Source organism: Felis catus, chromosome A3 (genome assembly GCF_018350175.1).
Source record: "Felis catus isolate Fca126 chromosome A3, F.catus_Fca126_mat1.0, whole genome shotgun sequence".
Lineage (NCBI taxonomy): Eukaryota > Metazoa > Chordata > Mammalia > Carnivora > Felidae > Felis > Felis catus.
The window spans coordinates 66,478,003-66,505,083 of record NC_058370.1 but is presented as its reverse complement, the minus strand read 5'-3'; the positions used below and the strand labels follow the sequence as shown (position 1 = coordinate 66,505,083).

General features: G+C 42.8%; 1 long non-coding RNA gene and 1 pseudogene across 1 annotated transcript; one reads left to right on the top strand and one right to left on the bottom strand.

Moving 5' to 3' along the window:
* The first annotated feature begins 435 nt into the window (after nt 1–435).
* LOC102901533 overlaps nt 436–27,081 on the top strand; it is a 118,478-nt pseudogene continuing 91,832 nt past the window's right edge.
* Nucleotides 14,972–16,884, bottom strand: LOC123384446. The gene is made up of 2 exons (XR_006595540.1): nt 16,485–16,884; nt 14,972–15,453 (listed from the first exon to the last, which is right to left on the bottom strand). It is a non-coding gene; the product is annotated as an uncharacterized LOC123384446 (long non-coding RNA).

Here is a 27,081-nt window from a genome sequence, read left to right as displayed (position 1 = left end):
TGCCGCCGCCGCTGCTGCAGCTGCTGCCACAGCCCCCGCCCCGGGCCCGGGCGCCGCCAGCTGTGGACCCGCCCCTGGCCGCTGCTCCACCTCCGCGGGGGCGTGGCACGGCCTCTGCGAGCCGGGCGCGCGGGCGGCCAGCGAGGCCGCAGCAGCCAGGCACGCGAGGAGCGCTGACGGCCGCCCTGCTGCCAACGCCAGGTCCCCGCCGCCGCTGCCGCCGACTCGGCGCTCACTTTAATGCTGCGCGGGGCCCCCGCGCCTGGGGGCGCCTCGCTCCCCGCCCCCTCCCCATCCCATCGGGACTCTTGGCCTGGGGACTCCCCAGTCCGACACCCCGGCTTTGTGTGTTGGCCTCGTCACCACCGCTGCACGTCACAAATCCGGGGAGAGGCCGGCCGGTTGCCCCCGCCTTCGAGAGCGAGCCTCCCCGGGAGCCGGCCCTGCTGGGACGCGCGAGCCCTGAGCGCGTGTTCGGGCAGGCGGGTTGCGGTGCGGAACAGGCGTCTGCACTCCGAGAGACTTTTCATTTTCTTTTGTAACAACGCAGTTCCTCTTTCCAACTTGACAACCCCGCGCGAGCTGGCTGGCGTGTCCTCTGTGGAATCCCGTTACCCTGGAGTTCTTCAAGGTTTTAAGCTGTTTTCCAACTTGGTATTTCTTTCGTAATTCTGGTGTCTCAACACTGTGATCAAAACTCATGGCATGGCTTAGCTTGGCTTTGTGGGGTGCTAAGAATAAGAAGTTCAAGGGATCACAAGGTGGCCTGTAGGAGGAGGGACTGATTAGGGTGTTCCCGCCTTTGGGGCGGTTTACAGTCGAGTGTGGGGATTGAGGCCATCATGCAAGAAATCACAGCGAGACCAAAAAAACTCTCTTGAATGTAAGTGACATGTTGCATGGTGCAGACCGAAGACTCCAGAACACAGGAGAGTTAGGGCAAGCTTTTAAGTGTAGTATAGACTCCTAAGAATTAGGTGTCCACCTTCCTCCACAACATAGAGGGCTTTACCACTGCCTGACATGTGGCGGTGAGAGTGGACTTGACCGCTTTCAGTGTCACCAGACTCACTGCTTCTGTAACTGTGGTAAGGTTTTTTGCCAAGCAGAGCCCAGGCCACTGGTGCTTAGTCCTTCCAGGCCCTTTGCTACGGGGGGGTTGTCTGTGGAAGGCAATCTTCTGCTTCACCACTACTCCACCCCTGTAACTCCCAAATGGGTACCCTCCTTTCCAGGTTCCGAATGCAGCTCCATTCCATGCTTGGGGACAGCATTTTCCGACCTTGGGAGCACTTGGGGTCTGTCCTAAACTTCCAGAGGCCAGAAAGTAGATGAAGGAAAACGGACAGGTCTGGCCTTTCGAATTTAGAAACCATTTACTCCATTTACATGAAAGCTGCGCCTACTCTTGTTACCCCCTGTAGCTGGCATTTGGTTAGCCTTTGGCTACCCTTGTTGGTCACTGGAACCGCCTTTCACTTGGAGAGAGCTGTCCCTGTTCTTTAGATGAGGATGGCCTGAGAACACCCTGTGATATGCCCCAGGGTCAGCGTTGGAGCAGGCAGAGGACAGCAGAGTTGAGGACAGGAAGGCAGCCCTGATGGAAATAAATAAGCCTCCCCTCCTCCCTTTTTTCTCCCTAATCTTTGCCAACCCTGCCCCCAGGTTGCAGGACTCCAGGGAACTAACTGAAGAATTATTGCTTGTTCCTTTGACTCAAGCACCAAGATTTGTGTGGGCATGGCACGGGGGAGAGAGGAACACAGTATTGTGGTTAGAACTTAGCTGTTCCTTAACACTGCAGCCACATTCCTGATACCTTTGTGGTTCTTTTCTGGCAGAGACAAGCCCCTAACCTGCTAGTGACCAGCATTTTTTTCAGGGGAGTAAGAGACTATAGGAACAAGAGCAAAGAGCAGCCATGATTGTATTAGTAATGTTTGCCAAAATAAAAGGCGTGTAGAAAGTGTGGCAGTTGCTTTTATTTTTTAATAATCAGAAATCTCTCAGATGGTGATTGTTTTTCTTTTTTAATAATCTGAAATCTCTCAGACGAGAGTTTAGGACAAGTTCTAATAAAGATTGCCATTATCTGCCGGCTGGAAAATGCTATAAAAATAACTTGCTGATTGTGAGAAGCTGGGTTGATTGCCTACCAGACTGAGGGAGAGCACTGCCTGACAGTCCCAGCATCTCAGAGAAAGTACTGAAGTTCATAGGAGGTAAACCGACCTACTAAGAAATGTGTAATTTTACAGAGCAACAAAGATGCTACCGGACAAATCACCTCTACCACCAAGCTGACAGAATATTCCACTAGTTCAGCTGCTGCCTCTGACTAGGTGGGGAGGCTCTTGCCACTAGATCACAAGCTATTGGTCTCGATTCCCACGAAGTTAAGGGCTTGAAGAGATCTCTCATGTACTTATAGGTTGAAGGTTTATGGTATTTGGTTAGGCCCAGAATGGGAGGGTGTTGAAGAGCTAATCTGAACTCACAAAAAGTCTGTTCATGTTCGGATTCCAAGAGAAAAGGTATGGTTAGCAAGGACTTGAGTGGGTTGAATAATGGAGTGGAGATTTCAGAAAAGTTCAGGATGTATGGCCTGCAGTAGCCAGTGAGACCTGGGGATCCTCATAACTGTCTTAGATATGGGCCACAAACCCCTTGCACAGCTGGTTGTCTGGAGTAAGGGATTTCCCTCCATGAGATATCTTTTGTCTTGGGTAGTGCACTTCCTTTGACAAATTGTCAGCTTTTCTATGGAGCCCTTCTGCTGTCTCTGAGCAGTAAGCAGTAGATGAATCAGCCTTGGAGCTCACCTCATCTTTGGAACACAACAAAAGATTGTCTGTCTACATATTGAATAAGAATAGAATTACAGGGCAGTGTAAGGCCCTTGAGGTTCTGGTTGAGGATTTGTGAAATGGAGGGGACCTCAGTAAACTGAGGCACAGTGGTCCAGGTACTATTTTTGATTTTCCCTGGAGAAGACAAACAAGTATTGACTTTTCATTTACAGACACACAGCAAAGGAAGCACAAGTATGGATCTACAACTGTGAAACACATAGTCAGTCTCTTTAGGACTTGCAAATAGAGTGGTAGTGTATTTGACTTGCACTGTTGGTGGGAATGCAAATTGGTGCAGCCACTCTGGAAAACAGTGTGGAGGTTCCTCAAGAAATTAAAAATAGACCTACCCTATGACCCAGCAATAGCACTGCTAGGAATTTACCCAAGGGATACAGGAGTACTGATGCATAGGGGCACTTGTACCCCAATGTTTATAGCAGCACTCTCAACAATAGCCAAATTATGGAAAGAGCCTAAATGTCCATCAACTGATGAATGGATAAAGAAATTGTGGTTTATATACACAATGGAGTACTACGTGGCAATAAGAAAGAATGAAATATGGCCCTTTGTAGCAACATGGATGGAACTGGAGAGTGTGATGCTAAGTGAAATAAGCCATACAGAGAAAGACAGATACCATATGTTTTCACTCTTATGTGGATCCTGAGAAACTTAACAGAAACCCATGGGGAAGGGGAAGGAAAAAAAAAAAAAAAAAAGAGGTTAGAGTGGGAGAGAGCCAAAGCATAAGAGACTGTTAAGAACTGAGAACAAACTGAGGGTTGATGGGGGGTGGGAGGGAGGGGAGTGTGGGTTATGGGTATTGAGGAGGGCACCTTTTGGGATGAGCACTGGGTGTTGTATGGAAACCAAAAAAAAAAAAAAAAAAAAAAAAAAAAAGAAAAGGAGTGTATTTGAGTTTGATCTTAAAGGGAAGCAGCGAGTGACTAATTTATTTGTGGCCCTGGGATCCTAAACAAATCTATATTCCTGCCCACTGGGTTTTTCAACTGAGAGGATAGGAGCATGTTACAAGGGCTGGGACAAGGTATGAGACTCCTTTCTCTTTAAGTCTTTTCTTTTTTTAAAAAAGGCTTTTGATTATTAGTTTTACTCCTTCTTTATCACCTTATATTAGATGCTGTTATGCAAGTTTGGGTAGAGATTGAACCTTGATGGGTTTTGCTCCAGTAGAATATCAGTAGGATTTTTGCTGTTAAGAGATCTTCAGTCTCTGCTTGATTTACACACAAAGGTACTGGTAAATCATATCCAAATGAGCCAGGATCTTGTTATGAATAGGGAGGTCCTTGGGGACCAGAAGGAAGAGACCATCAGGAGAGCATTTAATGTAGCAGTGACAGTCGCACAGTAAATCCCTTGCTATTAAGTTAATGAGTGTGGTGTCCCAAAAGTTAAAAGAACATTCCTTGGTTAAAGGTTTGAGGCTGATGGTTATGGGCTGGGGCCTGGGGAAAGCATGGTGAGATTAGATGTGTGGCCAGAGTAGTTTGCCGACTCCAAGGAAGAGGTTGTATAATAGTGGTTGGGTTTAAGATTGGTATTATTATGCTGTATCAATAAAACATTTGTAAGGTTGTCCTTTAATTTTTAAAGAAATGTTTCCTAGTGGGTTTAAGAGTAGAATGAGAAGGGCGCCTGGGTGGCTCGGTCAGTTAAGCTTACAACTTTGGCTCAGGTCATGATCTCATGGTTCACGAGTTCAAGCCCCGTGTTGGGCTCAGCCCATGTTGGGCTCTGCTTCGCAGATTTTGTGTCTCCTTCTCTCTCTGTTCCTCCCCTGCTCGTGCTCCATCTCTCTCTCTCTCTCTCAAAAATAACTCCATCTCTCTCTCTCTCTCTTTAAAAACATTTAAAAAATTAAAAAAAAAAAGTCGAACGAGAAACTAAACACCTTCATTGGTATCTTTGTTGTTGTTTGGTTGCTTAGTTCTAGAACTCTTTCCAAATATTCAACAAGGTTTTGGGGGTCTGGGCTTGGGGTTATTTCCCATTCTACTTTTTGCTTGCATAATATGGCTCCTCTATGTATGGTTCAAGGCCATTCACAAAAAGATAAGAGAGGAGCCAGGGTCATGTCTGCTTCAGGATCAACTCCTGCGTGCAGCCACTAGGTATGAACCTTCCCTGAAGTCTCCATGAGACTTCTCCCTTTTTGGTTTGAAGAACTGAACCAGAGCACAGTCTATTTTTACCCGAAAGACAAGACGATAGCCTCCAAAAGACCTTGACCAACTCTCCAGCTTTTATAAACCCCAAGGATTTCCTATGCAAATGAAGGCTATTTAAGTTACCCTTGAGAGTCTTCCCATTCTGACTTTTTCATTGAACTCCTTGCATCTAGAAGGAATTGGTACATATATGGCTGCCCTGGGCTATATGTCTCTCAAATGATTCTAAGTTCCTCTGCAATGTTTTCTCTCTAGTCTAGGCAATGACAGAGTCTCTGACAATGGCTTTCAGCTGAGAATGAAACCAGAGCTTAAAATCCACCATAAGAGGTTTTCTCTGTTCTGCAGGAGGTTTACTTTAAAGAGGTAAGTGAGATTTGGGGTACCTGGCTGGCCAGAAGGGAGGGGCAGTGCATCAGGGGAAGAGGTAGAGGGGTAGCAGGAGATGGGAGATGCATAGCATGGGGGAAGAAGATCGTAGGCTTGAGTTGTGGTTTGGGAGATCTAAAAAATAGTTTTAACATGTTCACATTTTTCTTTTGCTTTGGCCAAGCAATCTGTTAAGGAAGCAATTTTTGAATATGGTTTCTTTTGGATGCTTCCTCATGCTAATAAAAAATAATGAAGACCATTGGATGCTTAGAATTGTGCTGCCTTTACATTCTGTGGCACCTCTCCAGTGAATAACTGTTCATATCAGAACTTCCTCATAGTGGCCACTGTAATTCTAAATTATCCTTGGTGAAATGATGCTATTTAGGAAGATAAGTGCACAAATTTGGATAGAGCATAAATACATGGATGGCATGGGCTGAGGTTTATACCAAGACAAAGCCTTGAGAGCCTGGGAATGGCATCCTCTGGCTCAAGGCCCCCCAGCCTCACAGCTAGACCTTACCCAGCCACAACTCTGATGAATTTATACTTTCTGGCAGATAGAAGGTGCGGAGACATCTTTGCTGAACCTCAAGATAAGTCTGAGGAGAGTTCTCATAAGTGGCCCAAGACAGAATTTGTCCCAGGGCCAGGTTAGGGACATACTTCTTGGGTCCCGTATCTGTCCTTTCCACTATAAACTTTGCTCTGATTGAGGCACAACCGAAAATGACCAGGATGGACATAGACAATAGTGGTATTGTTCATAATAAGGCAGATATCTACCAAGAGAAAAGATTTTCAAATATGGTCAGATAATCAAAGGATTCCCGAAAGGGGTTCCTTATCACTAGAGACAAATAGACTCTGTACTTGGGGAGCTCAAGCCCAGTACAAGACTTACATCTCTCATTGCTGTGGTCTAAAAGACTCCTGAGGGGCTTGAGGACCTCAGAGGAGCACACTTTCTGAGTCAGGGTCTTGGCCACATTGGCAAGGAGGTCTCAGTGGGCCTCATAATTGAATGCTGCTCCCTGAAAATATCATCCAAACAACTTTGTGAGAATGCAAAGCTGAGTTCTGATCGCAGGAAGGAAAACACAACTGTGCAGAGTCATAGTAGCATCTGTATTGGGGAGGCTACGTCAAGATATTTATAAAATATTGGGTCTATTTTAAGGCAGCTTTTCTAATGAGCTTGATAAGGACTGGGCAAGAATCATGATAACAATAGTTCAGGATGGATGGACAGCGCGAGGTGAGGGTTTTGAAACAAGAGTTTCAAGGAGTCTTAGAAGATAAACAGTGGTTGGATGCAATCTATTGAAAAGTTGCAAAATTCATTCAAGGTTACTTCTTGAAATTTCTGCAAAAACAATAGTTATTTACAACTTTTATCATCCCGAGCAAGAGTTTCATATAATAAAAAGGTCATGTTAACATCAACAGTAAGCAGGGTGCAGGTGGTTTTGATTCTTCCTGTGTACTGTGCTCGCTTCGGCAGCACGTATACTAAAATTGGAACGATTCTTTCTGTGTACTAATACAGAGAGGGATTATGTATGATTATTACCACATCCCCTCACTCCATCAAATCACTCTTATTTATACTAATTGTCACAGTGCTGGGAGTAATTAGGCCATCCAGACATGGGAAAAGCCTGGTGGGGGATGTCCTTCCCACCTTCTGTTCCTCTCTTCTCTCTTGTATTTGCTGTTCAGGGCCCCCGCAGGACCCTGTGTTCCCAACAGGAATCCTAAAAACCCTAAATTTGAATACAATTAAACCTTTTCTTCATAGCCAAGAGTGCTTTCATGCACTCAGATCATCAGTGTGTATGATACAGAGCCTGCCCAATCTTCTTGTAGTCCCATGGCCCACAGGCCTTGTATTTGGAAATCAGCCTTTACTTATGACCTTGGTTGTTGGCTCATAGCATTTCTGGCCCATGGTGTCTCGTGTCGTTCTTAATGATTAGTACTGTGAACTGGCCAACTGAACCAGCCCTCCTAGAATGTTGCCATGAAAACTCTGCCAAGGGCTGGCTGTATGGTCAGTTTTTCCCTTTGACAGCTGCCAGAAAAACTGCAGGTAATCATTAGGTGAGGGATGAGGCCCTACAAAGGCAAGCTTCAAAACCATGAATTCTTTGTGCTTGTGCATAGTGGGCACTCAGTAATTATTTATTATGTTAATTTCAGAATCCTATAATGTTAAAGGTTTCCCCAGGCCTGGGAGATGAGAGCTCTGGGATGTCGCCTATCCCTCCCTCCCCTCCACCCAATTTCATGATTGAGATACTAGCACGTTTCTCCATGCATTGACTTCCCTCCCATCATCTGGGTCCATTCTGTTCCCCTGGGGTCCCAGGTGACTCCTGCTTCTCCTCGGTGTTTTCTGTGTCATCTTGCAGGACTGCTACAATGGTGCCCACCCAAGAGTGGGGGTTCACACTTTCTCCCAGCCTTTGCCAGTGCTGGTTCTTTGCCCAGATACTGCTATCCTGGAGGAGAGAAGTCAGTCCAACCCAGGAACACTGAGAGCCTTTCAGCTCAGGTTAGGTGGCCTGATTTTAAGCTCCACCACTCCTAAGGCCAACTTGTGCATCTGCCCTTTAATGATTATAGCAGTTTTAGGCCTTAAAACATAGCTTTGCTCTCTCTGCTTTTAAATCTTTTTTCCTTTCTTCTCTACCTTTTAAAAAAATTTTTGTTTTAATAGCATTTTTGCTGAATAGCAAAAAAAAAATAACACAATTAAAGGAAATTACATAAAACATAATTATTATGAAGCACTTTCATTAACTATCAACTAGAAAGAAATACGGTTTTACCAGCATCCCAGAAGTCCCCAATATACCCCTTCCCAAGTACAGTCTTCTTCCTCTTAAATGTAACTGCTGGCTTTTTATGGCAGTTACTCCATTGTTTTCTTTCCTCCCCCCCTCCCCCCCCCAACTAACTTCCTCTCTTCTTTCCTTCTTTCCTTCTCCCTTCCTTTTTTTTTTTTTTAAGGCTTATTTATTTATTTTGAGAGAGAGAAAGAGAGAACATGAGTAGAAGAGGGGCAGAGAGAGAGGGAGAGAAAAAATCCCAAGCAGGTTCTGCCCTGTTAGTGCAGAGCCCAACACAGGGCTTGATCCCATGAACCGTGAGATCATGACCTGAGCCGAAATCAAGAGTTGGATGCTCAACCAACTGAACCACCCAGGCTCCCCCTTCCTCCTTCTTATTGAACTATTATTGACATACCGTGTTATATGAGTGCTAGTGTATGACATATTGATTTTGCTTCATCCTCTGATAAAGGATATCCAATTTAAAAAGACCCTTTTTAATCTTACAATGTTAAAAGTTTGTGTTTTATTTAATGGTGATTGAAATTGAATTTTACAAATTTCTTTTCATTTATTGAGCTCACCATATAATTTTTCTCCTTCAAATTTATTTATATGGTGAACTATTTTGATTTTCCAATGTTAAACCATCCTTGCATTTCTAGAATAAGATCAACTGAGTTGTATTTGTTTCCTGTTGCTTCTGTAACAAATCCCCAAATACATAGTGGCTTAAAATACCACACCTTTATTATCTCCCAATTCTTGGGGTCAGAAGTCTCGAGTGGGTCTTGTGGGATAAATCAAGGTATTGGTGGATCTGTATTTCTTCTGGAGGCTCTAGGAGAGAATATTGTTCCTAGCCTTTTCCTGCTTTTAGAGGCTAGTTGCATTCCTTGGCTGTGGCCCCTTCCTCCATCTTCAAAGTCCATTACTCCAATCGCCGCTTTCAGGGTCACATCTTCTCTCTCACTCTGACCCTCCTGCCTCCCTCTTATGAGGACTTTGATGATTACATTGGGCTCACAGGATAATCCAGGATAATCTGCCCATGTCAGGGGCCTTAATTCAGTCAACTTTGCAAAGTCCCTTTTGCCATGTAAGATGACATATTCACAGGTTTTGAGGATTAGGATATAAACCTCTTTGGGAGCCATTATATTGTCTACCACATTGGTTATAATGTATTTTCCTTTTTATATATTGCTTGCTGTACTACTTTATTTAGAATTTTTGTGTCTGTGTTCATGAGTGAGATTGCCTAAATTTTCTCTTCTGAAACTATCTTCATTGGCTTTTGGTATCAGAGTTAAGCTAGCCTTATAAGTGAATTGGAGGGTATACTACTTTTTTTTTTTTTTTCTGTTCTCCAGAGAGTTTGTATACAGTAAGCATTATTTTCCCCTTAACTATTTATGGAAAGTTTTTATTTTTTTTATTTTTTTAAAGTTTATTTATTTATTTTGAGAGAGAGAGAGAGGGAGAGGGAGGGAGGGGCAGAGGGGCAGAGAGAAGGAAGAGAGAGAATCCCAAGCTGGCTCTGCATTGTCAGCACAGAGCCGGATATGGGGCTTGAACTCAAAAATCATGAGGTCATGACCTGGGCCGAAATCAAGAGTTGGTTGCTTAACTGACTGAGCCACCCAGGCGCCCTGATGGGAAGTTTTTAAAGTACTGATTCAATTTATTTAAAAATCACAGGACTTAAAATTTCTATTTCCTCCTTGATCAATTTTCAGAAAGTTGTATTTTTCTAGGAATATATTCATTTCATCTAGCTTTTCACACTTTAAGCATAAATTATTCATAAACTCTCTTTTTTTTTAAGTTTATTTATTTATTTTGAGAGTGAGAACAAGCAGGAAGGGGCAGAGAGAGAAGGGGAAAGAGGATCCAAAGCAGGCTTCTGTACTAACAGTAGAGAGCCCAACTTGGCGCCTAAACTCACAAACCATGAGACCATGACCTGACCTGAAGTCAGATACTTTAACCAACTGAGCCACCCAGGAGCCCTCATAAAACCCTCTTGTTATCTTTTTTTTTTTTTTTTTAATTTTTTTTTTCAACGTTTTTTTTTTTAATTTATTTTTGGGAGAGAGAGAGAGACAGAGCATGAACGGGGGAGGGCCAGAGAGAGAGGGAGACACAGAATCGGAAACAGGCTCCAGGCTCCGAGCCATCAGCCCAGAGCCTGACGCGGGGCTCGAACTCACGGACCGCGAGATCGTGACCTGGCTGAAGTCGGACGCTTAACCGACTGCACCACCCAGGCGCCCCTCTTGTTATCTTTTTAATGTTTGTGGAATTCATAGTGATATCTGCTTTTTTATTCCTGGCATTGGTTATTCGTGCATTCTCTCTTCTTAATCTTCTTGATAATTTGTAAGGTTTTATCAGTTTTATTGTTCCTTTCAAAGAACCAACTTTTGGTTTTGTTGATCTTCTGTATGGCATGTTATTTTCCCTTTCTGTAATTTTTGCTGTTATCCTTATTATTTCATTTATCTTATGTTTTTGGGTTTCATTTGTACTTCTGTAATGGTCAGGGTAGGTTGGGTTATACTGCAGTAACAAACAATCCAGAAAAAAAAAATCTCAGGACTTTTCACAACATTTCTCATTTTTTTTCTACCTGTTCCAGTCAGGTTGGCTGGCTTCTTCTCATTGTCTTCACTCTGGGACTTGAGCTGACAGAACAGCCACTATCTAGAACATTGGCAGTCATCATGACAGAGGGAAAAGAGACAGTATGGTGAACCATATGTTGGCTCTTAAAACTTTTGTCTAGATGTGACACATCATACTTCTATATGCTTCTCATTGACTAGAGCAAGAGATATAGCTAAGCCTGATGCCAATGCCCAGAGATGGAATAGTGAATCTTTGTGAATGATAATATAGTATCCCATATCTTCTTTTTATTACTTTTAGAAAAAAAAATTTTGTTACTGTTTATTTATTTCAGAGAGAGAGAGAGAGAGCAGGAACAGGGGAGGGGCAGAGAGAGAGAGACGCACACACAGAATCTGAAGCAGGCTTCAGGCTCTGAGCTGTCAGCACAGAGTCTGATGCAGGGCTTGAACTTGCTAACCACGAGATCATGACCTGAGCCAAAGTCGGACGCCCAAGTGACTGAGCCACCCAGATGCCCCTTTCTTACTTTTTGAGACTTTATCTTTGCTCATGAATTTTCAGTCTTTCTTATATTCTAACATGTGTGCATTTAAGGGTACAAATTTCCCTTTGTCAGCTACATCCCATAGGAATCGATACACAGAAATTTTGTTAACACTTGATTCAAACTATTTTCTAATTTCCTTTGTGATACATATTTGACCTATGTGTTATTTAGAAGTATTTCTTAATTTCCATGTAACTGGAGTTTTCTGAGTTTTCTTCTTGTAATTTCATTGTATCAGAGAATATACTTCATATAATTTTAAATCTTAGACTTTTTTTAGACCTCACTTTCAACCATACGATCTTGGGAAGAGAACCTCAAGCCTCTGATGAGATCCCAGCCCTACCCAACACCTTGATTTCAGCCTTGTCATACTCTGAGCAGGGAGCCTAATTGATCCTTACCTGGACTTCTGATCTACAGAACTGTGAGAAAATAAATGGATATTATTTTAAGCTGCTAAGTTTGTAGTAATTTATTGCATAGGAATAGAAAACTAATGCAGTGTTTTGCTAGTGGACAAACTATACATCTTCTCATATTTATGAAAGAAGGAGATTTTAGCTGGATGTAGAATTTTATTATTTAAAAAAAATTTTTTTTTAAGTTTATTTATTTCATCTCTACACCCACTGTGGGGCCTGAACTTGCAACCCCAAGATCAAGAGTCACATGCTCTCCTGACTGAGCCAGCCAGGAGCACCAAGGATATAGAATTTTAGACTAGCAGTTTACTTTTAAAGCCTTTCAAGATACTACACTGTTTTCTGGTTTCCACTTTTGCTATTGAGAAGTCAGTTATCTAAATGTTGCTCCTTTGAAAACAATCTTTTCCCTACCCCCACCTGTCTTTAATTTTTTTTCTTTTTCTTTTGTTTTCTGAAGATTTATTTAATGCACCAAGAATATATTTCTGGGATTGTTGCTCTTTGTGATCTGAATTTTAAAGTCTTTCATCAGTTCTGGAAAATTCTTGGCTATTATCTCTTCAAATGTTATCTCAGCTCCTTCTCTCTTCTCCTGGGACACCAACTAGATATAAGCAAGATCTTCTCACTGTATTCTTTGTATCTCTTACCCTTGCTTTTGGATTTTCTATGTTGTCTCTTTATTCTAGATAGTTTTTTTCTGCTATATATATTTTTTTTATTTTTAATTTTTTTTTTGAGAAAGAGAGACAGAGCACCAGAGGGGGAGAATCAGAGAGAGAGGGAGACATGGAATCTGAAGCAAACTCCAGGCTCTGAGCTGTCAGCACAGAGCCCAATGCAGGGCTCAAACCCACGAACTGTGAGATCATGACCTGAGCTGAAGTCTAACCCTTAACTGAATGAGCCACCCAGGCGCCCCTTTTCTGCTATGTTTTCTAATTCATTGACTCTCTTCTCATGCATCTAAACTGTTGAACCCATCTCTTGAGTTTTTAACATCTCTAACTATATTTTTCCATTCTTGAATTCTATTTGATTCTTTATCTAATCTGCTATCTTATCATAGAGGGAAGTCTTCCTTGACTTCCCATGTCCGTCCTCACCTCAGGCCTGTTTAGATGTCCTCTGCCCTCGCCTCCCCCCATGTGCTCCCATGGCAACCTGAGCTCTACCAGGCATTTACCATATTCTTTTACAGTGTCTCCCCAACTAGACTGTAAGTATCTTGAGGCCAGTGGACATCATGTACTCTGTATCTCTAGCATTTAGCATTGCACCTGAGTAACAGCAATCACTCTGTAAGTGTTGTGAACTTTAAGTAAAGCAACTTCCCTGACCACCTAACACTGCCCCACTCTGAGAAGATGGAAAACCTTCAGGAAAGTCTTCACAACTCAACAACTGTTCTTTGTGTGAAGAGATTCTTCTATAGAGGGAATGCTAAGAGATACTCATTTCTGCATCCAGGCTGATAAGGGGAAAGAATGGAAAGGAAAACAGACTCAGAAATAAGAGGCTGAGGAGACTTCAGGTGAGGAAGTCTCTGAGAATGAGCAGAAGTTATTGGGCAAGCTCCACTTCTCCAGCCTGTGGAATTGGCTGGATCTGATCCCATTATACCCAGACCTCCAAGGAATAAGGAGCTTCTAGCCAACATCTGGGTTGTTCTGCTGTAGTGCATCTAGAAACTCAAGGCAGAGTGGCTTTTAAGAAAGGAATGTTGTATAACCAGTATACTGAACATGCAGGATTTATGGGTTATATCCACCAAAGCCACTTTATTTTTGTCTTCCACTGCTTTTAATCCCTTCCAGTGAGGGTTAGGATGGTCTTTTCCATGACCACGTATAAAAATCCTGCCAAGCTCATAACTTTTTCTCGACATCTTTAATGTAAAAGTCCAGGGAATCACTTTAAGTCATGAATGCAGGCTTAACTAAATAATTAAAAGGGTTCAGCCCAATATGCTAATCAATATTTAAATTTTCATTCATAGATAAGATTTCTCTCCCACTCTCCCAAAGCTAGGGCCCATAGCAGGTAGCCTGGGAGGGAGCTACTTCTCTTTCTTATTCACTTCTCCTTAATCTTGCTGCTGTTTCTGACCTTTAAGGTTGAAATGGGGAAAAGAGGAGAGGGAAGGGGGATAGTCCTGGCTTTATGGGTCCTACACCTGGCGACCCATAGGCCACAGGTCCCCTGGCAGATATTTAACACTGATCCTGAGGGTTTCTGTGAAGTCCTGAGAGACTTCCCTGCTGGGCTTCTCTGACTCCACTCCTTCTCCTTCAGTAGGGTCCCCCTGCCTCCTGCTCCCTACAGTCTTGCCATAGGACTTGCCTCCCAGCCTTTAACTGCTGGGACCTACTTGTCCTCACTGGCTACCCTCTTGGTTGGGCTCCACCCCAGGGAGACTTAACCTCTGCCGCCGCCTCAAATTGTCCCCAGGACTCCTGTCTCGTTTGACCTGCACCCAGCTGGTTGAGCAATTCTCACCGAGGCCCTTTTCTCTCAGCCAAGGCTGCTTAGCCTTCCTGAGCCAACCAGCAACAGGCCATCGTATATGCCCTACAGCAATGACCACACCTCAAGCTGCCTGAGTAGTCTGTCCCCTTGAAGCCTTTCTCACTAGACTGGAGGGGAGGGAGTAGGTGATCCCTCACATTTTCCCAGGGAAATCCTCCCCACAAATTCCCCCCCCCCCAATCTCCCCTCTTCTGACTCTTGTATTTCCTCTCTCTGGGTTAGGGATTCCTTAGGCCAAGGACCAAGAGACAGGTAACCAGATTTTGAAAATTGCCTTTGAAATATTTGTGGTCTGCTCACACCTTACTTTGATGCTCAATCACTATTATATCTTGACACTTCAGTCAAAATCCAAGTTAACATCTGTTGGATTTGTTTGCTTTTTATCAGAATGAAACAGCATTATTCGTTTTTTCTGATTATGAAATTAATGCATTCTTCTTATAAAATTAAACCAAAACAGATAAATGTAAAAGATGGTAGTAGCTCAGTGCAATTCTACCTCCCAGAGATAACTAAGATAAGACTTTGCTTTTTACCTCTCCAGCCTTTTTTTCTTTGACACACTTTGACACTTGTACTTTTTTTTTTTTAATAGCAGAAATGGGAGTGTACTATATATGAACTCCAAAGAGCCTTTTCCCTAATGCAATAGGACATGTAAGCCTTCCCGCCCCCTATGTGCCTAAACCTATGTTGAAGTGGGAGAATTGATGAGAGACCAGACAATTACCTTGATAGACTGAGCATCTAAATGGTCCCTTTATGTATTGAATTAAACTGGGTTTTAGTGGCGTGGACTGAATTTAGTTTTCTCTCGCTTCCTATCAAGATGGGTGCTTTGGAGGAAATCAGTCACAGACAATCAAAGGACTATATTTGTTTCACAACAGGAGTACTGTACATTTTCAGCTCTCCACTACAAATGAAATTGCTGGGTTGGAGGGTGTGTGCCATCCCAAGGCTTTTGATCTGCATTCCATTGTGCATCAGAGTCCTTTTTTCCCCATATGTATTTTCATAACACTGGATATTTACATTTTGGCTAGTCTCCTAGGCAAAAAAGTAATGATTAAGCCCAATTATTATTATCTCATTTTATTTTATTTATTTTGAGAGAGAGAGTGAGCATGCAAGCAGTAGAGGGGCAGAGAGAGAAGGAGAGAGAGAATCCCAAGCAGGTGGTACGCTGTCAGCACAGAGCCTGACTCAGGGCTTGAACCTGTGACCCATGATATCATGACGTGAGCTGAAGTCAAGAGGCTTAACTGACTGAGCTATCCAGGGGCCCCAAGCTTTTCTTTGTTTTTAAATAAGATTGAGCAAATTTTGCATTAGGATAGGACACTTACTCATCACCAGGGCTCCCTTTGCCCAAGTGTCCATTTTGATATCCCAATAAAATCTTCATAAGCTTTGCCCAGGCAGGCTAAAACAAATGGGCTCCAGAGTGGACTGAAAGAGGTCTATCCCCTTCCTGGGCCCCAGTGCATACTTGGCCCTAGGGGAATAAAGGCGGAAGGAGTAACTTCCCCAAGGGACTCCTGGAGGCCACCATGAGAGATGCTTCAGGCCTGATCTGAAGCGCATGTTAAGAGACTCTAGATCACTCACTCATAGCCCCAAACTGTGCCTAAGCCTCATTGCATGCCCTATCCCTTTAGATACTAGTGACCACAGTATCTAAAGCTCTTGCCCCCAGGGAGGCCAGGCTACCCATGGACTAATTAATTAGCTGCTCCAGACAGCATGGGACAAAATGATGGGCTCAACCAGTGTCTTCTTTCTGAAGATCAACTAAGAAACTTGGGAAGGATTTGCTTGTAAGCAGTGGGAATAAAGTTGTAAAGATAACAAGATAATGAGCTGAGCCCTGGGCAAGCCCGAGCCAGGCTGAGTCGGCAGGAAGAGAAAGGTGTGCAGAGGCTTCTAGGCCGGTACTGCTTGCCTCCTGCAAGTAGGGCTGTGGCCTTGGAGCTGCAGCCTCTGTGCCTGGCTCTGAGCCCCTGGGGCTGTCCGGCCCTCTGCTGCCTGCCCCCCAAAAGACTGCAGTTCCTTTGGCTCTGCCCCATACCCATACTTACCTTGTACATGGCACCAGCGGTCACACAGATACTGTGTATGGCCCACGGCAGCTTGCACGTGTAGATAGGAGATGCTCCAGACAGCCTCTGGATTGGGCTTCCCAAGCCACTTAGAACACTGGGGGGAAAGTTTTGATTATAAACGATAAAGGGTATGTGAGCTTTTTAAGAAACATTCGGAGCAGATTTGGAGCAATTTTATATGGACCTTGCAAGAAAAAGACAGTCGTTTACAATAAATTCATTGAACTTGGAGGGAGAGGATTGTTTGCTTTAGGCTTGATCTTGACAAGCCTGGTAATATACCCCTAGGATAGCATCTAAAATGACCCACTTTAGGGGTGCCTGGGTGGCTCAGTTGGTTACACATCTGACTTTGGCTCAGGTCATGATCTCACAGTTCGTGGGTTCCAGCTCCGCGTCGGGTTCTGTGCTGACAACTCAGAGCCTGGAGCCTGCTTTGGATTCTGTGTCTCCCTCTCTTTTTCTGCCCCTCCCCTGCTTGTGCTCTCTCTCGTCTCTCAAAAATAAATAAACATTAAAAATAAATGAATAAATAAAAAATAAAATGAGCCACTTTATCCTCCATTTCCCCCACTCTACCTCCTTATAGTAGAGGATGAGCCATCACTCAGTACAGAGAAGTTCATACAGATTGTTCTGTGAATATATGGCAGTTCCTAAAATAAAATATTGTTCCAGAAGGATCAGTTTCTATTGTTAAAACTCTACCCTTTTTGAAAAAGAATACACTGTCAAAAGAAGTCTCTTTTCATTTTAGCTTTCTCCATGTCAGGCATGGTCCTTGAGTGTATGGCAAACCCTGGGAACACTTCTAATCACTCAAAAAATAATGAACCACTTGATGACTAAGCAGAGGATTTGAGCTAATTCTTGGAGCAAACACTTGCTGGAAAAACTCCAGAAAGGGTAACCACCTCTGCTCATACAATGACTATGACGCTGAAAAGTAACATGCCAATTGAAGTTTTACAAATAAAATCTTATTAGGAAGGTAGAAGCGATCACCATAGAAAATGTCCTCTTTATTAAGAGACTTCGATAATGTGAGTAGACAGACTGCAGCCTATAGTTTATTGTATGTGTTTAGCTAATGGCCTGTAGGAATCCCAGTTTCATGACTCAACACCAGGAGCTCAGCCCGGCTCCCACCTACGCTGTAAGCCTTCCCCTACCAGCCAGGTTTTAGGGTTCACATTCATTCATTCATGTTCATTCAAATATGAACTCAATTTTAACATGGTCTGTATCTTACAGTTCAGCTCTTTTCACTTTCAGTATTCAATTCCTGCAAGGCTTTTTTTTTTTAATTTTTAATATTCATTTATTTTTGAGAGACAGAGCATGAACAGGGAAGGGGCAGAGATAGAGGGAGACACAGAATCTGAAGGAGGCTCCAGGTTCTCAGCTGTCAGCACAGAGCCCAATGCGGGGCTTGAACCCATGAACCATGAGATTATGACCTGAGCCGAAGTCAGACACTTAACCGACTGAGACACCCAGATGCCCTCTGCAAGGCTTTGTTTTAAAAAGGTGCAATTCTCAACTTGGTACATTTTAATTTTAAAAAAAATTTTTAAAGTTTATTTGGAGAGAAAGAAGGAGAGAGATCAGGAGGGGCAGAGAGAGAATGGGAGAGAGAGAATCCCAAGCAGGTTCCAAGCTGTCAGTGCAGAGCTCGATGTAGGGCGTGATCTCCCCAACCGTGATATTGTGACCTGAGCCGAAATCGAGTCAGATGCTTAACTGACTGAGCCATCCAGGCATCCCTTAACTTAATACATTTTAGAAGCCTCTCTTGCCTATTCCCTTTTTTTCAATATTTCTGTTATTTCAATCTTCAGTATGTTCATACTGATAAGAATTCCAGGCATAGTCAGTAGGTGTCACTGTGAAAAATAAAATTTGAAAAGCTTACTGTTCTTATAAAGTTGATTAACTGATTGATTCACTCATCCATCCCTTCATTTATTGTTACTAAAACTGTGGTTAGATGTTGAGTAGAGAAGGGAAAACAATTATTAATGTTGCTTAGGGAAGAACAAAACATAATGGTGGAGGCTTTAGGGGAAGGTGGGAGATAAGTCAGGAATGGATTTGTGAATTGCCTTTTCCTACCATTCATATTACATTTATATATGAATATATTCCATACATGTTCTCTCTCTTTGAAAACATCTTGAAATCATGGTAAAATAAATGAAGCTTTCAGTTGATTGGAGAGCTAAGCTCACAGAAATTAGGGAAAATTCTCAGTGGTCAGCAATTAAGAGGGAACTCAGTTAAGGGGCAGGGGAGAGGGAATGTTGGCTGAGCTGATGTGGAGCCCCCCCTGAGGGTTTACAGGTCTCAGGAACCTAGGCATTTTTTAATGTACCCATAGCAACAAGAGAAGGGACCTTGGATTAACAAAAGTAAAGAGATAGACTTGACACTTCTACATAAAACTAGGACTCTCAAAGGTATGTACCTTGGTGAAAGTATGAACCAAAAATGAAATGTTCAGAGATGCACAGAGAAACAGGGAAGTTGTATCTCTTGGCCTAGCTTCTTGATTGGGGAAAAAATACTCTCCTAAGAAGTTATCATTTCAGTCTCCTCTTATTCAGGTCTAGAGTTCAATCTTATACTACCTATGGAAACTGGGGGCCCGCAAGTTGAAAAATTAACTTAAAAATGGATACTAAGCAGACAGAAGCAAACATAAAATCTCTGTGAAGGAACATACCTCCATCTCGGCCATGCAGCATTCCCAGATACAAAGCCCCGCCGAAGATGAGCTCATCACCTAAAATTACAAAATGCAGGAGGATATAATCACCATGAATGAGAGATAAGAAATTCTAAGGAGGAAAATGGTACAGACCTGATCTAACGGTGTCAGCCTGGCATGAATATTCCACAATTAAAATCTCCAACTTATCAGAGGAATCTGTCAGTAGCTAAAACTGTTTCTTTTGCTTTTTTAGACAGCTTATTCCAGAGCACACGTCACAGGCTAGACTCTGTCAGGTACCTGCTGATCTGTGCACCTTCCTCACCAAAAATCAAACCAAAATCTACACACTTACTGTTCCCAGAGTGTCATCAGGTTTTTTTCCTCCCTTTTTGAAATCCTTTCTTGTTAACAGTCTAATGACTATTCTCTTTAAAATAAGTGAGTATAGGGGTGCCTGGGTATCTCAGTCAGTTAAGCATCTGACTCTTGATTTTGGCTCAGGTCATGATCTCAGGGCTGTGAGACTGAGCCCTGCAGGCTTCACACTGGGCATGGAGCCTGCTTAAGATTCTCTGTCTCCTTCTCCTTCTGTCCCTTCCCTGCTTGGCTGTCATGCATGCGGGCTCTCTTTCTCATAAACAAACAAACAAACAAACCAACAAACCATTTGCTTGCAGGTAACTAAATGTCTCTGAATTACACTTTAACAGAGTCAAATGAAAAGACCTCACAGCAGGACTGGACCACAATAACTTCAATTAATAAAATTCCCAGACGATTTTAAAAAAAGTATACTTAAATAATTAAAGATATCAGTAAGTGTCTTATGTTTTGGGATCCTATTTTAATGATATTTTTAAAATTCTGTTTTCCATGTATTCATTGCTAATATATGGAAATACCATTGATTATTTATCGTATATTGACCTGTAACCTGTGGCCTTGCTAAATTCACTTAATTCTAGTGGCTTTTTATAAAAGATTGTTTAGGATTTTCAATGTGCATGATCACGTTGTCTGCAAACAAGGACTGTTTCACTTTTTCCTTTCCAATCTGTATGCCTTGGGTATCTTTTCCCACAGTGGCTTGGCACTCTAGTGTAATGGTGGATAGAGATTCAAAGGTGGACATCTTTGCTTTGTTCCTGATGTTAGGGGAAGAACACTCAGTCTTCCACTATAAAAACATTAACTGAGGGGTTTGAATAGATGCCCTTTATCAGATTGAGAGACTGTCCTTCTATTCTTAATTTATTGAAAGTTTTGTGTTGTTGTTGTTGTTTATCATGAATGGGTATTGGTTACCTTTCCCCCCTTCTTTTTAGATGATCATACAGTTTTTCTTATCATGTATTTATTTGTTTACTGAAGGAAAAGAACCGTGAACCTTAAACTTTATACACAGCCAAATTTTCATTTCAGTGAGAGAGAGTAATAAAAATGCACTCAGGCATACAAGGTCTCAGATGTTTGCCACATAAAAATCCACAATTGAAAATGCCTTTAAAAGAAATGTGCAAGTAAGAGAAACAAATCGAGGACAACCTTTAAGAGATATGGGATGTCAAGGCAATCTACTATTTTGATAAATCTACTGCTGTTAAAAAAAAGTTTAAGATTGAAAATGTTGGGGTGCCTGGGTGGCTCAGTGGGTTAAGCGTCCGACTTCAGCTCAGGTCATGATCTCACGGTTTGTGAGTTCGAGCCCCATGTCAGACTCTGTGCTGACAGCTCAGAGCCTGGAGCCTGCTTCGGATTCTGTGTCTCCCTCTTTCTCTGCTCCTCCCCCACTCTCACTCTGTCTCTCTCTCTCTCTCTGAAAAATAAATAAACATTAGAAAAATTGTTTTTGAAAAGTCTAAGATTGAAAATGTTTATCCAGAAGAACTAATGTCAGAAATTCCAAACACAAACAACATAATGGGGGAGGAGAGGAAATAAAGAGATATTAAGAAATGCTAATGTGTTTGACTTATTAGAGGGGAAAGTATATCTATTTAGAAGTTTAAGAGATCAACAGTTGTGGGATTTTTCACCAAAGTCGTGAGTTCTTTGATAATGGCTGGGGTCATTAAATCTAGATGGACATCATTTCCACCACCCCCATGTACAGTATGCCTGAATTCAGAACATCCAATAGAAACCAAAATTCCACTGTGTTTCACTCTTATCAGAAATAAGAAGAGAAGGAGATATATGAAGTTTGTGCCTTGATTAAAGCAGCTTTTACTGGCATCAATAGTTTGAATTGCCCCTTTTGTGGTTATCTTGAGCTTTGTGTATCCTGGGACAATGCATCTTGGTAAGATGTAGGGCAGAGTTGTTTAAAGTTGGGGAGGGAGAAGGAGGGCACTTGTTAAGATGAGCACTGGGTGTTATATGTAAGTGATGAATCACTAAATAAAAAGTAAATACATAAATACATAATAAATAAAGTGGGGGAGGGAGAATGATTGCTAAAGGGGAGTCTGGAAAACAGAAGTGGCTTCATGTTCTAAGGCAAGTCCTTGTCAGGCAGGTCAGTTTTAGCAAAGAGTGCATCTAAAAAGGGAGGGCCTGAAAGTAATCTCTAAAACTGCCTGAGCACCCCCTGGAATGTTTTTGCATGTACTCTCGGAGGTACTCATGCTCCTTGGGAACAGTGACGGGTCATTGTGAAGGAATGAGGAACATGAAGGACATAAGATAGGCTGGCTGGCTCGTTCGGATGGCTTTCAGCCTAAAAGACCTTTTTAAAAAGTTAAAAAAAAAAAATCCCAAACCCAGAATTTTAAATTCTTAGCTCAAACCACAGTCAGAGCCTGTGGGAGTGTCTTTAAAAAGTCTCTTTTGTCTTAGAGCTCCTGAACATAAGCAGCTAAAATCCAGATACAGTGTCTGATACTGTGGGAACCCATATTACAACAGAGAAAGAACCCATATTACAACAGTCATGTCCCTTATGAGAAAGTTAAGGCAATGACTAAGAACATATGGGACCTTGGGAATTAGGGGAATCAAGGTGGATTTGAGTACCTAGGGAATCTGAGTACCTGGAATTCGTAAAAGTCACTGGTTTCAAATGTGAACTGAATTTATAAGGTGAGGTCACTGGGGGCTTATTGCCCGTGGAAGCAGCTTCTTTCTCCCTTCCATCCTCTGATCCCTTGCTGGTATCCTCTATTAGCTGAACCAGCCGGAAGGCAACTGACAGGGGAGGCTAGGAAATGCTATTCACTGGGGCTATCCCCCTTGTGATGCAAAACACAATAGTGGAAGAGTAAGGAATGGTTCTGAAGGTAGCTGTGCTCAGGACAGTCACCCCCTGTGCTTTCTGCATGGGCCACTAATGTCAGAAGTCTTGCCCTGGCTTCTTATTGTTGAGGAAGATGTACTTTGCATTCTTCTCTTCCCAGCCCCCAGCTCTCACCTGGTTTGCCTTGCTATCACACCCAGCCCCTTGGAGGGCTTGGGAATTTTTGTCTCCTTTCACCGAACCATGCTGGGGACTGAGAGACTCTTTAAGGATGCTCTTAGGACCTAGACATCACCCTCAGTATTGCTTCTCATTGTTCAGGGCCCATACTGGGCTCCCAGGGGCTTGCCATCTCCTGGAAAACACCTGGGAGAAGTAGGGACTCTGCCCCAGGCTCTTGTCAAACCCAACCCAAGCCATGAGCCATTGAACCAGCTTGGGATCATCTTTAAAGGGATCCTTCCCAAAAGGATATCTGTTGGAGTGCTAGGGAAAACAGATAATGAGAGAGGACCAGCAGCTTTTTGAAAGGCGTCAAGGGAACCATAGTGAGGGCTTCAGATGGGAAGCCACACAAAAGCATTCTGAGTGAATCCATATCAAATGGAGAAAGTAGGGGAAGAACCAACTTACTATACATGTCAGGTAGGAACGTCCTTATCCCCCTACCACTTTCTAGTCCTTCCCTCACTCAGCCCTGGTGTGGTCACAAATGGCAGCTAGCCCAAGAAGGAAAAGGTGAATGAGAGAGAGGAATTTAATGTTTTATGAGACAACTTTATGTTCTAACTTTTTCTGGCCACATGCAAGAAAATGTTTAAGTTAAAATTCAAGAAACATACATTACCAATTGTATATAATCAAATAATAATGAAGACTGTACCATTATACCATTATAAATGAACAACTTCCAATTTCACCTATACCTTCAACTCAGACCAGAAAGCCTCTGTTTTTCCTAGGCAGTCTGCTTTCCCAGTTACACCATAATGATCTCAAACTTTGACCCGCTCAGTCTCCCTGCCCCTCCTCCAACCACGGCTTTTTTCAGAAAATAGCCATGCCTCCCAAATTTCAGGCTTGTCCCCATCTGGGCTTTGGATCCACTCTCTCCTGCCTCCTCAGTAACCTTACCCTTTCAATTTTTTCCACTCTGCTGGCTCTACAGTCTCATCTTTGCTGGCTTCTTTCCAAAACGATGTAGATATGTGCATGGCACTCCATCTTAAAGACCACCCTTCCTGGATCCTGTGTCCTCTCTAGCTACTTTCCATTCCCTTCGTAGCAGTGCTTGGAAGATTTGCCCGTATCTGCTGTACCTGGTGCTTACCTACCAGGTGCTCATCATGCACTGCAATCTGGCTGCTGTCCAGCATTCCACATTAACTGCTTCCTGAGCCCTCGGTGACCTCACTTTGATCAATTCAGTATCACTTAGAAATGCAATTGACTGTCATAGAATAGCTCAAACAGGAGTTCTCCCCACATAACAGAATATTTGGAGGCAGGCAGCTGCTTGTGCTGGTTCAGCAGCTCCAAAGCATGGGAGTAGCCTTTCTGAAATTCTCCCTGACTTGCCTTCATGGTTGAGGATTACTGCTGAAGGTTGGTACCAGTCACTTAGATCTGTTATTAGAAATGCAGATTTCCCAAGTTCCCCCCGTGTCTCATTGCCCAGAACTGTGTCATGTGGTCATGTAGCTGCAAAAAAGATGGAAAAGTGAGTGTTTAATGTTTTTTAGTCTTTATTATGGGGATAGACAAGAGCAAGAGGGTGGAAAATTGAAACTGGGCTACCACCCAGTCTAACTCACTGGAGTCAACATTGTGCAGCTCTTTGGTTACCTATAACCCCCACACACCCCTCTTTCCCATATGCACATTTTGCATGGAATGTTCTCACTCCTCCATAAAGGAGGTAATCCTAAAATGTCAGCCAGCTCCTACAGACAGCATGGAGTCCAGGTACTCTGTGTACAGGCCCCTCTTCCAGGTCCAGATGGGGTTTCTTGTGGCCTTCCGACTTAAACTAAAGGTTAAGTTCTCTGAAAAAAATGAAAATGACAGTACCAAGTGTTGGGAGAATGGGGAAAAACAGAACTTCACATGCTCTTGCTGGTGTATCCATGGTCACAGCCACCTGGGAAAACTTTGGCAGTATATTGTAAAGCTGAATATCTGTGTTCCCTATAAGCCAGTGGTTCTATTCCCAGGTAAATACCTGATGGAGATGCAAACAGATGTGCAACAAAAGAAATGTTCTACAACATTCAATGCAGCATTGTTTACAATAGTTTCAAACTGGGAACTACCTAGATGTGCATAGAGAGTAGAATACCATACAGAAATGAGAATGGTCTAAAACTATACACACTGTAGGTGAATCTCAAAATAATGTTGAGTCAAAGAAGCCAGAGACAAAAGAGTGTGTATTGTGTGATTCCATTTATAGAAAATACAAAAACAGGTAAAATGTCTCTGTGCTATTAGAAGTCAGGATAGCAGTTACCTTTTGGGGAGAGGGTGGTACTTGGGAGGGAGCACAGGGGGGACTCCCAGGATGTTGGTAATGTTCTGTTTCTCGATATGGGTGATAATTATATGGGTGTGTTCAATTTCTGAAAATTTATGGAGCTGTATGCTTTTCTATATGTGTACTTTCCTTTGTATATACTGTTGTGAAATAATAGAAAATACATGTAGTGGTCTCTACTGCTGGTTCCTGGCACAGAGCTCCTAAAACCTTCGTAATTTCCCAAGTGATAAGAACACTAGGAACATCTTTTGTTCTAGTATTTGATCTTTGACCCTGATTCCTGACCCTGGTTTCTGACACAGTTCTTAAATCCCTTGGAATTTCCTGGGTGATAGGAGTGTCTTTTGTGGTAATGAGATGACTCTTGTTAGGGTCCTGGATGGCTTCCGAGTGGAGGTTGGTCATCAGAAAGACCAAGCCATGATTAGAAGCTTGGAACTTGCAGCCTGACTCCCCATTCTCCAGGAAAGAGAGAGGGACTGGAGATTGATCTAATAATCAATCATGCTTATGTCAGGAAGCCTCCATAAAAATCCCAATAGCACAGGATTTGGATAGCTTCTGGGTTGGTGAACACAACCATGTGTTGGGAGGGTGGTGCATCCCCACTCTGCAGGACCCCAAGCTCCTGCACTTGGGACCCTTCCAGACCTCATCCTCTGTATTTCCAAATCTGGCTATTTTCAACTGTGTCTTTTATTACGTAATAAACTGGCAGACCTCAGTAAGCATTTCCCTGAGTTCTGGGAGCTATTCTACCAAATGATCAAATCCAAGAAGGGGGTCATGGGAACCTCCAATTTTTAGCCAAGTCGGGCTATTCTATTTCTATTGTTTCTATTTCTATTGTTACCCACAATTTCTATTGTGGGTAACCTGGGCACCTACTACTTGTGATTGTCATCTGAAGTGGGGGGGGGGCAGTCTCAAGGATTGAGCCCTTAGACTACTAACTCCAGTTTGTGTCAGAATTGAATAGCATTGTAGTACACTCAGCTAGTGTTGCAGAGAATTGCTTGGTGTGGGGAGAAAATCCACACATCTAATGTCAGAGGTATTGTGTTTGTAAGTAAAGGACAATAGGAGTGTGTCTTTCGTCTATAGCTGTACAACAATAAAATGTATGCAAATACTTTCAGTGCACAGTGTGACAATACAATGAAAGCTTCCTTTTAGAAAAAAAAAAAGAAGCATACAAAGCATAATATACCCCCATAGTAAACCACATCCAATCCTGCTGGACGTATATAGTAAGGGATCTCCTCTGTGGCAGTATGTTAAGTTTTTGACTGGGGAATCTACCAGCCCCTCACTTGTTCTGTGCCCTGGTTGTGTAGAATGCCAGTGTTTGTATCCCACTTCCTGTTGGAGGGGATTCAGGAATCCAGGGATTGCCCTAAGTGTTAAACAGTAACAGACTGATGTTGACCAGGCTTCAGATTTTAAGGACATAAGTGATTCCCTCAATCATTTGTTAGGCTTCTGGTCAATTCCATGCATGAGTAATAACAATCAAATAACTTATCTACGGGGCCTTTAAATGGTTTTCTAATTAAAGATTTTAAAAATGTTTTCCCATGGGGTGCCTGGGTGGCTTAGTCAGTTAAGGGTTCAACTCTTGATTTCAGCTCAGTTCGTGATCTCATGGTTCATGAGATCCAGCCCCCCATGGAGCCCTGCATCAGGCTGTGGGCTGACAGAAAGCCTGCTTGGGATCTTCTCTCTCCCTCTATCTGACCCTCCCTTGCTTGTGTGCTCTCTCTCTCTCAAAATAAATAAATAAAAAAATTTTTTCCAAATAGGTAACATTTTTCTTGGTTAAAAAAAAATACAAAAAGAAATAAATTAAGGTCTTATTGGGGCACCTAGGTGGCTCAGTGGATTAAGCACCCAACTTTGGCTCAGGTCATGATCTTGTGGTTGGTAAGCTTGAGCCCCAAACAGGCTCTGTGCTGACAGCTTGGAGCCTGGAGCCTGCTTTGGATTCTGTGTCTCCCTCTCTTTCTGCCCCTACCCCACTTGCACTCTGTCTCTTTCTCTCAAAAATAATAATAGTAATAATAAGGTCATATTCTCACCTCTGTTC